The 9,400-nt window shown below is 53.6% G+C and overlaps 1 pseudogene; it reads left to right on the plus strand.

Moving 5' to 3' along the window:
- Positions 1-445: 445 nt before the first annotated feature.
- LOC123163397 (uncharacterized) lies at positions 446-582 on the plus strand (annotated as a pseudogene).
- Positions 583-9,400: the final 8,818 nt, after the last annotated feature.

Below are 9,400 nucleotides of genomic sequence, written 5' to 3' on the forward strand. Positions count from 1 at the left end.
TTGGATCACCCCCCCAGGAGAAGCTTATGAGGAACAACTACCTCATGTGGAAGGCCATCGTGCTGCCTCAAATCAGAGGCGCACAGATGGGCCACCACCTTGATCTGGCGAGCCAGGCGCCGCCGGAAACCCTTACCATCACCACGGAAGGGAAGGAGGAGCAGATCACCAATTTCGCCCGAGTCCTCTGGTATGCACAGCAGCAACAGGTTCAGAGTTTTCTGATGGGTTCTCTATCTCGCGAGATTCTTGCACAGGTGGTTACCCTTCAGACACCGGCGGAGGTGTGGGCGGCGATCAAAGCCATGTTTGCTGCCCAAACTGAAGCACAGGCGATCAATACTCGGATGGAACTCACAAACCTCAAGAAGGGCAACATGTCCATGACAGAGTACTTGGCCAAGATCAAGATGCTCACTGATGAGATCGCCTGCACCGGAGCTGCCATGTCCAGAGGAGAGATCGTCTCCCAGGTTTTGGCCGGCCTCGATCTCGACTACAACCCGGTCGTGTCGGCGCTTGCTGCGCGGGTTGAACCCGTGACTGTTCAGGAGTTGTACACGCAGCTTCTCAGCTTTGACGCACGCCTCAATCTTCTCCATGTGATGAACGTGCGCCAGTCTTCAGCTAACGCCGCCTCGCGTGGCCGTGGTACTGGCCGTGGGCGCGATCAGGGGAGGAACCGCAGCAACAGCAGCGGTGGTGGCGGGCACGGCCGCGGCAGCGGATCAGGTGCACGACACGGCGGGGGTGGCTACACCAACACCAACGCTCCTGCCTGTTCTGGAGGGGGTGGCTTCAACAACAACCACACCTCCTCTGGTCCTTCGTCAAGCAACCGTGTTCGGTGCCAGTTGTGCAAGAAACCGGGCCATGAGGTCATGGACTGTTGGCATCGTTACGATGAAGACTTTGTTCCTGACGCTCGTCATGTCGCCGCTGCGATCAGAGAGCAAGGAGGAGATGGCACGGTCTGGTACGCCGATTCGGGGGCCACTGATCATGTCACCAACGAGCTTGAAAAACTTTCCATGAGGGAGAAATACTTCGGCAACGATCAAATTCACACCGCAAGCGGTGGAGGTATGGATATTTGTCACATTGGTCAAGCATCTATTAATTCCCCTACTCTTAAACGTGATCTTATTCTAAAAGATGTCCTTCATGTTCCACAAGCCGACAAAAACCTAGCATCTATGTCTCGTTTATCTGCCAATAATAATGTTTTCTTTGAAACTCATCCAACATATTTTTTCATCAAGGATCGGGCAACGAGGGAGCTCATTCACCACGGTAGATGCATTGGAGGCTTGTATCCCATCACATCCGGAGCACTTAGTCGAAAGCGTCATCATCAAGTTTACTCCGTCATCAAGCCCTCCTTGGCAAGGTGGCATCAAAGATTAGGACATCCTTCTTCGGTCATAGTCAAGCGAGTAGTGAATAAAGGCAATCTTCCATTGTCATCTAGTCAAAATATTGAGTCTGTTTGTGATGCTTGTCAGTGTGCAAAGAGTCATCAACTCCCTTATCCTAAGTCAAATAGTGTGTCTCGTGCTCCATTGGAACTTATTTTTAGTGATGTTTGGGGTCATGCAAGAGATTCTTTTGGAAGAAAAAAAATATTATGTTAGCTTTATTGATGACTTTAGCAAGTTCACTTGGATATATTTGCTTAAGTTTAAATCTGAAGTTCTTTCCATCTTCCAAGAATTTCAGAAACTTGTTGAGCGTCAATTTAACAGAAAGATTGTTGCAGTCCAAAGTGACTGGGGAGGAGAGTATGAGAAACTCAACTCTTTCTTTCGTGACATTGGTATTAGTCATCATGTCTCTTGCCCTCATGCTCATCAGCAGAATGGCTCCGCCGAGCGTAAACATCGCCACATTGTCAAAGTAGGTCTATCTCTTATAGCTCATGCATCCATGCCCTTAAAGTATTGGGATGAAGCCTTTATTGCTGCCACTTATCTTATAAATCGCCTTCCTAGCAAAGTGATTGGACATATTACTCCCTTGGAAAAATTGTTTCATCAAAAACCAGATTATAATTCTTTGAGAATCTTCGGGTGTGCTTGCTACCCTAACCTTCGTCCGTATAATCATCACAAACTTGAGTTTCGTTCTACTCAATGTGTGTTTCTTGGTTATAGTAATCTCCACAAAGGCTACAAGTGTCTTGAAATTTCTACTGGACGAATCTATATTTCTCGTGATGTTGTATTTGATGAAACAATATTCCCTTTTGAAAAGCTTCATCCGAATGCCGGAGCTCTACTTCGTGCAGAAATTGCACTTCTTCCGGAGTATATGTCTAGTCCAGATCACGGGGGTGAGTTAAATAGTGCTGATCATGTGACTAATTCCAAAGAAAATATGTTTTTTGGTGATAAAAGTGCAGCTTTAGGGCGTGATTTCATGCAGAAGGATGCAGCCAATGTTGTCACGGGATCCCAGGAGGATTTGGGCGGCAGCGGAACACGATCCGAGGAGAATCCGCGCGTCAGGCTGTCAGGTGCGCGATCCGAGGAGATTCCCTTCGTGTCGCATGCGCCAGCCGCCGACAGCCCAGGCAGCATGGGCCCTCTGAGCCGAGCCAGCACGGGCCGGTGCGACTCCCCGAGCGCCACGCGCGTGGCTGATGGGCTGGTGGCCGACCAGGAGGCAACTGCGGGGCCCAACGTCAACGTCTCCCCCCGCGCGCCCGAGGAGACGATCAGCGCGGGCGACACGCGGCGCGGTTCCGCTGGAGCGCTGATCGCGAAGGAGGTTCCTGCCGTCTCGGATCGGGAGCGATCTGACGCGTCTGGTACAGCGGATCCGGCCAGATCTTCTGCGGCTGTGAATTTGGCTGAGGATTCTGGTGCACCAAGTATTCCACTTCGACACACGAGGTCTCGGTCCGGTATTGTTAAAAAGAAGGAATACACTGATGGCACTATAAGGTATGATAAAATTAAACGTGCTTTTCTCACGAGTATGGGTGAACCAACTCATTTGCATGATGCACTTGCTAGTAAGGAGTGGAAAAAGGCCATGGATGTTGAATATGAAGCACTTATGAAAAACAAAACTTGGCATCTAGTACCACCAAGAAAAGGCATAAATGTCATAGATTGCAAGTGGGTATACAAAATTAAAAGGAAATCTGATGGAAGCATAGACAGGTACAAGGCAAGGTTAGTTGCAAAAGGTTTCAGACAGAGATTTGGTATTGACTATGATGATACTTTCAGTCCTGTTGTTAAAGCAGCTACTATCCGGCTTGTGCTGTCTGTTGCGATTTCCAAGGGTTGGAGCTTAAGGCAGCTAGATGTTCAGAACGCGTTTCTTCATGGTGTTCTGGAAGAAGAGGTTTTTATGCGGCAACCACCAGGTTATGAGAACAAAAGCTCACCTCATTTTGTTTGCAAGTTAGATAAGGCTTTATATGGTTTGAAACAGGCCCCAAGAGCCTGGTACTCAAGATTGAGCACTCAGTTACAACAACTTGGGTTTACACCATCTAAGGCAGATACCTCATTGTTTTTCTATCAAAAAGGACATGTCATTATCTATGTTCTAGTGTATGTTGATGACATTATTGTTGCTAGTTCAAGTTCAGATGCTACCACTTGTTTGCTTAAGGATCTAAAGATGGAGTTTGCTCTTAAGGATCTAGGAGATCTTCATTATTTTCTTGGCATAGAGGTCAAACAGATAAAGGATGGTATACTTCTTTCACAGGAAAAATATGCTCATGATATACTCAGGAGAGTAGGACTGGAAAACTGCAAACCTGTAAGTACACCAATCTCAACTTCAGAGAAGCTCACAATTGATAGTGGGGAAGCACTTGGACCTGAGGATGCAACAAAATACAGAAGTGTTGTGGGTGCATTACAATATTTGACTCTTCACGTCCTGATATTTCTTACTCTGTAAATAAAGTATGTCAATATTTGCATGCACCTACTACTACTCATTGGACTGCGGTTAAAAGAATTGTGAGGTATCTAAAGTTCTCAGAAGGACTTGGACTTAGAATTGTCAAGTCTTCATCTATGCTTGTGACTGCCTACTCAGATGCAGACTGGGCAGGATGTCCTGATGATAGAAGGTCTACAGGTGGATTTGTTGTTTTTCTGGGAACAAATCTTATATCATGGAGTGCAAGGAAACAGGCTACAGTTTCAAGGTCAAGTACTGAAGCAGAGTATAAGGCTCTAGCAAATGCCACTGCCGAAGTCATGTGGATTCAAACTTTGCTTTATGAGCTCGGTATTAAGACTCCACAAGCTGCAAGGTTATGGTGTGATAATACTGGTGCAACCTACCTTTCAGCTAATCATGTTTTCCATGCACGGACTAAACACATTGAGGTTGATTTCCATTTTGTCAGAGAAAGAGTAGCTCGCAAACTTCTTGATATCAAGTTCATACCCACTGGTGATCAACTGGCTGATGGCTTTACAAAACCTCTCACTATGAGAAGGCTGAATGAATTCAAGTTCAATCTCAACCTTGGCGTTCTGTAGGTTTAGATTGAGGAGGAGTGTTGGAATAATTGTAGAAATAGAATTGTATAGAGAGAGGACTTTTGTGTTTAAACTTGTATCTCTTCTCTATCTCTTCTTCTGGTCTTTACCGACCTTCTCTGTACGATCGATCCTCGATCGACTCCTTCTTGTAAGCCACGGCATTGCCAATATAAATACAACGCGGCCCGAGCGAAGGGTTTAACGCTTCCCAACAATCTTACAGCCATGTTGGGACTCTGATGGAGTCGTGGGTCAAGCAGTCAAACTACGTGTGTGACGACGACGTCTGGAATCATTTGAGAATGTTTCGTCGCTGCCACGTTTCGAGACGAGTCGTTCGAGCAGCAAAGCAGTGTTGCTCGGTTATTTATAACTGTTATTTCATAGCTATGGATTGTTTCCGCTTCCGAAACATGCGCGCACGTGCCAGTAATGTGCAACCGTACGTTGCTTCCTTCACGTCGTACGAGTTGACCAGCCCCCGTTGAGAGTCGAGAGAGTTCCACCGCTCCCGGCCCGATCCCTTATCTTCTCCGACGGCGACGCCGGCCGGAGCGGAGACGGGAGAGGTGCATGGCGTTGTCCTATGTATATAGAGTCTAGGTATAGGTTGAGGTCGAGTAGTGCCCATGTGGCGTATGGCTGTATGCCGATGTGGAGAGCGCCGCCGCCGCGTACGAGCAGCGGCTGGTGGCTCACGGTGGCTGCGTCTCAGGCAAGGCTGGCTGGCGGCCAGTCGCTGCCGAGGGGCGTGCTGCTGGCTCATCCACCAATAAGCTCGTCTGGTCCCCTGTTCTGGAGGCTCTCCGCTACTTCTCTAGCTCGTGGCGTCGCCGTGGTGGTGAAGACGAAGAGTAGAAGAGATGGAGAACCAGATCGGGTCAGTGCTCTTATCCGGTGGCTGTTTGGGAGTGGCCTTGGCGCCAGCTACGGCGTTCGGCGGCCGGCCGGCTCCATCACGTCATCGTACATGCTGGCCGAAGGGCGGCCTTTCTACTTCTTCCTCCCGGCCAAGATGCCTAAAGGGAGGCAGCTCATCTTCTGCACGGAGTCTATGGCGTGGTGCCATGGAAGCTTAGTTGTCCCAAGTGGCAATGTCCCCGGCGACGGCGAAGTTACGGCCGTGCAGAAGATGTCAAGGACCCGATTGCTTTTCTTATCTGGTTATTGGGGTCCTCTTTGTAAAAGACAGGGACCAGTGTGTTATTTGCAGTTAGTTCTGGGTCCGTCTGTAAAATGCTGTGTACTTCATGTTCAGTGTTAATGCAGCATCAGGGTCCTTCTGGACCCGTCTTTTGTTCAAAAAAAAAAAAAAAAAATCCATCTTGCCGCCAAGTCCTGCAAAAATTATTAAAAAAACTCGCTGCTCGAACTACGTACTCGTGTCGAAACGTGGCTGCGACGAAACGTTCTCCAAGGATTTCATTTCAGACGTCGTGGTCATCACACCTGCTAGTTTGACTGCTTGGCCTACGACTCTATCAGGCAGAGAGTCCCCGACATGGCGACATATCCTGCTTACAGCTTACTGTGCTACCTTGTCTGCCAAGCCAGCCAGCTCCTCCTTCCTTCCTGATTTCCAGCGGCACCGGGCTCTACGAGTACAAATACTCCAGAGATCGATGGATCCTCAAGTATTCCCAGCAAGAACCAACCAGTCTTTTCTTCACTCTGTGTCCAACTAGCTAGCATCTGCAGCAGCATCCGAGAGAGAAATAATGGTGTACGAGGCAGTGGAGGCCATTGCTCTGAGGAGCCAGGTGCAGAGAAGAAACACCAGTGCGAAGAGCCATGAGCATCAGGTGAAGGCCAGAGAGAATGAGCTCATATGGGGCATTATTCTCTGGATCATCAGCAAGGTTTGGCCGGCCTTCTAGAACATGCCACATACGGAAGATCAGAGTGATAGTTAAAGGTGCCATCGAGCAGAGATTTTTGCATAACGACTGCGTGTTTGTATGTATTTATGTATTGTTTAGCCAACATAGGTAAAGTGTGTAGCATCACTTGTGGTTAGTAGGCACAGCTCATCAAGGTCGTGTAATTAAAATGAGTCTTCAAGAACTCCGGTCTGAAGGAATAATCCGCGGTCATCCATGGAAGGGATGGCTCTCCTTCCCCCTCCTCTCGCGCTCCCCCCCCCTTGGGGCGTCGCCGGCTCGCGGCTCCCCCCCGTCGTCGGCCAAGTCAGGTGCGTCCCCCTGTTCCCTGTCCCCCTCGTGCTCCCCTCCGGGTCCCCGCCGGCGGCGGGGCCCGTCCCCCTCCCACCTGTGTCCCCCCCTCCCAGTCCGGTGGCCCTGGAGGCGCCCCGGGCTAACAGGTTCTGGGCTCTTGGATACGACGATTCTGGCTCCGATTCTGACTCTGAGATCCCCCCTCCTTCTCGCCCGGCCTCGGTGGTTGGGTCGCCGCCGCTGGTGGTGGCGGGTCGCCGGCGTAAATTTGCTCCGGGGGGTCGGGGCCGGCAGCTTGTGTTGGACGCGGGCCCGGACGGCTGGCGCCGCGTTGGTCGTGGGCGCCGGTGCGTCGCTCCATGGCCGGCGGACCCTTCTTTGGTGGGCCCGGGGGTGGTTGCCCTGGCTTCGCCTGTCTCCTCCCCTCCGGTGGCGGTGCGCCCCGGCTCGTCGCCGTCCATGTGCCTCCCCCCCCCCCGACGTCGGCGGCGCCGGTGCAAACCCTAGATCTGGGATCGGGACTTGCGCTGGTGCCCCGGGTCGTGGGCCGGGCCCCTCTGGTCGGTGATGGGCCGTGTGGGCCTGTGTTGGTCCCTTCGTTGGATTCCGCGGCTGACTTCCCCCCCCCTCGTGCCCGTGGCTGCTGGGCCTAGGCCGGCCCATCTGCGTCCTTCTCCCCCCTCGGCCCTTTCGAAAGAGCCCGGCCTGGTTGGCTCTGGCTATATATGGGTTCGGAGGGGTTCGGTTCCCCCTTTTTTAGGGTTTCCTGCCTCCGCTGCTGATTTGCGACGGCGCCGCTCCCCCATCCGCCGCTTTGTTAGATCCAAGCCTCCCCCTCCCCTCCTTCTCCCTTTCGCATCGGTGGCGGCGATGGACCGTTCCCGCGGGTCCTCCAATGAGGCGGTCTCTGGCCTCAAGCGGGGGCGGGACGGTTCTGGTGACGCCGCGGCGGATTTGGAGTATGAGGCGTCGCTCCGCGCTAAGCTCCAGGCCTCGCGGTCGGAGAAGGGCGCTGCGTCGCCGCGTGCGTCTGGATCCGGGCCGGTGGCTCCTCCGCCCCTGGCGCCCTCTGCTCCAGTGCCTGTGGTTGATCCTTGGGAACAGGCGGCGCGGGGGAGCCGGGCGGGATCTTCGGGCCCCTCCTCGTCTCCTTCCTCGCTTGCTCCCATGGGTGGACCGCCGCGGGCGCCGGCGGTGGGCGGCAGCGGGCCGTCCCGCTTCGTCCCCCGTGGCGGTGCCGGGGCCCCTGCCCGGCGTCCGGTCGGTGCGGCGGCGGGGCGTGGCGCTGGCGCTGGTGCTGGTGGTTGTCCCCCTGGTGATGGCATCCTTCCCCCGCCGCCTTCTCGTGGTGCGATTCGCAACTCTTCCCACACCCAGGTTTCCAATCCCATTCTCACCTGCTTCGCGTGTCACCGCCCTGGCCACTTCCAGTCCCGCTGCGAGAATCCTCCATTCTGTCTCGTCTGTAGGGAGGATGGCCACCTCACGGTGGACTGTCAAAGTAGGATCAAGCCCCCCTCTTTCGTTCACTACGGTATCGGCCTCCCTGGTTGCTCTTTCTTTGCCATGGACAAGGAAGTCCCCGCTGCTGCTCCCAATCCCTCCCTGTCTAGTGTGGGTGTCATTTCTGTCCAAGACAAGCGCATCTCTTCGCAAGCCCTCCTGGATGAACTTCGTATGTGGGATGAAGGTGGTTGGGACTGGCAGATTCGCCAACTTTCTGATTTCGAGTTTGCGGCCACTTTCCCCTCTAAAGAGAGTCTTCGCATGATGTCTTCCTGCACCAGCTTCACTCTTCCTGTGAATCAACTTGTGGTATCGGTCAAAGCTGCTTCCAACGGATCAAAGAACATCTCTCCATTATCTGATGTGTGGGTACTTGTGGATGATGTGCCTCCCAGCATGCGCACCTCGTCCTTCCTGATGGCCTTTGGGGTTCTAATCGGGAAACCTATTGAGGTTGATCTAGCTTCGCTGTCTGTTCTTGGCCCTGCTCGCCTTCGGGTGTGGTGCGTGGATCCGATCTGCATCCGTGGTACCGTTGATGTTTTCCCGGCGGCTGGTGGTTTTCGTCTTCGACTTCGAGTGGAAGGTGCTCCTGGCTCGGCCTCCCCTCCTCCTCCCCCTCCCCCCCGGCGTCGGGTGATGATGACAAGAACAGGGAGGGAGGGGGGTCCTGAGGACTCGCAGAATGGCACGGACCCGCGTTTTACCCAGTCTGCGTGGGATGGGCTCTCTCATGCTGAGCAAGAGTTGATGAAGGATTGTGCCCCGGCCCCGGCGGGTGGTGGGGTTCAGGGCTCGGTGCCTGATGTGGTGGCTGGGCTTTCGGCTGCGGTTGCTTTGAAGGGCACCCCGTTGTCGGCGGCGTGCTCCAACATGCCCGTGCGCCCCACCTCCCCTTCGCTGTCCGGCATTGAAGATCTTCCTCCGGTGGGTCCTTCGTCGGCCAAGAAAAGGAAGAAGTCCTCGGTGAAGAAGTTCTCCGCGAAGAGCAGGGCCTCGGGGGACTCCAGACAGTCGGCTGGGCTCTGCCGTCGTCTGGAGGCGGACCTGGGGGCGGCCTCGGGCCCGTCTTCGGCGGCGGCTTCTCCTGGTCGGGCCCCCCGGTTCCTGTGCGCTCCCGTGCCTCGACCGCTCGCAAGAGTGGTCGCGTCTCCAATAGTGGCGAACGTGTGGTGGACCGGGCGGCTCAGCGTGCGGCAG

The sequence above is a fragment of the Triticum aestivum genome, chromosome 7B, assembly GCF_018294505.1.
Source record: "Triticum aestivum cultivar Chinese Spring chromosome 7B, IWGSC CS RefSeq v2.1, whole genome shotgun sequence".
Lineage (NCBI taxonomy): Eukaryota > Viridiplantae > Streptophyta > Magnoliopsida > Poales > Poaceae > Triticum > Triticum aestivum.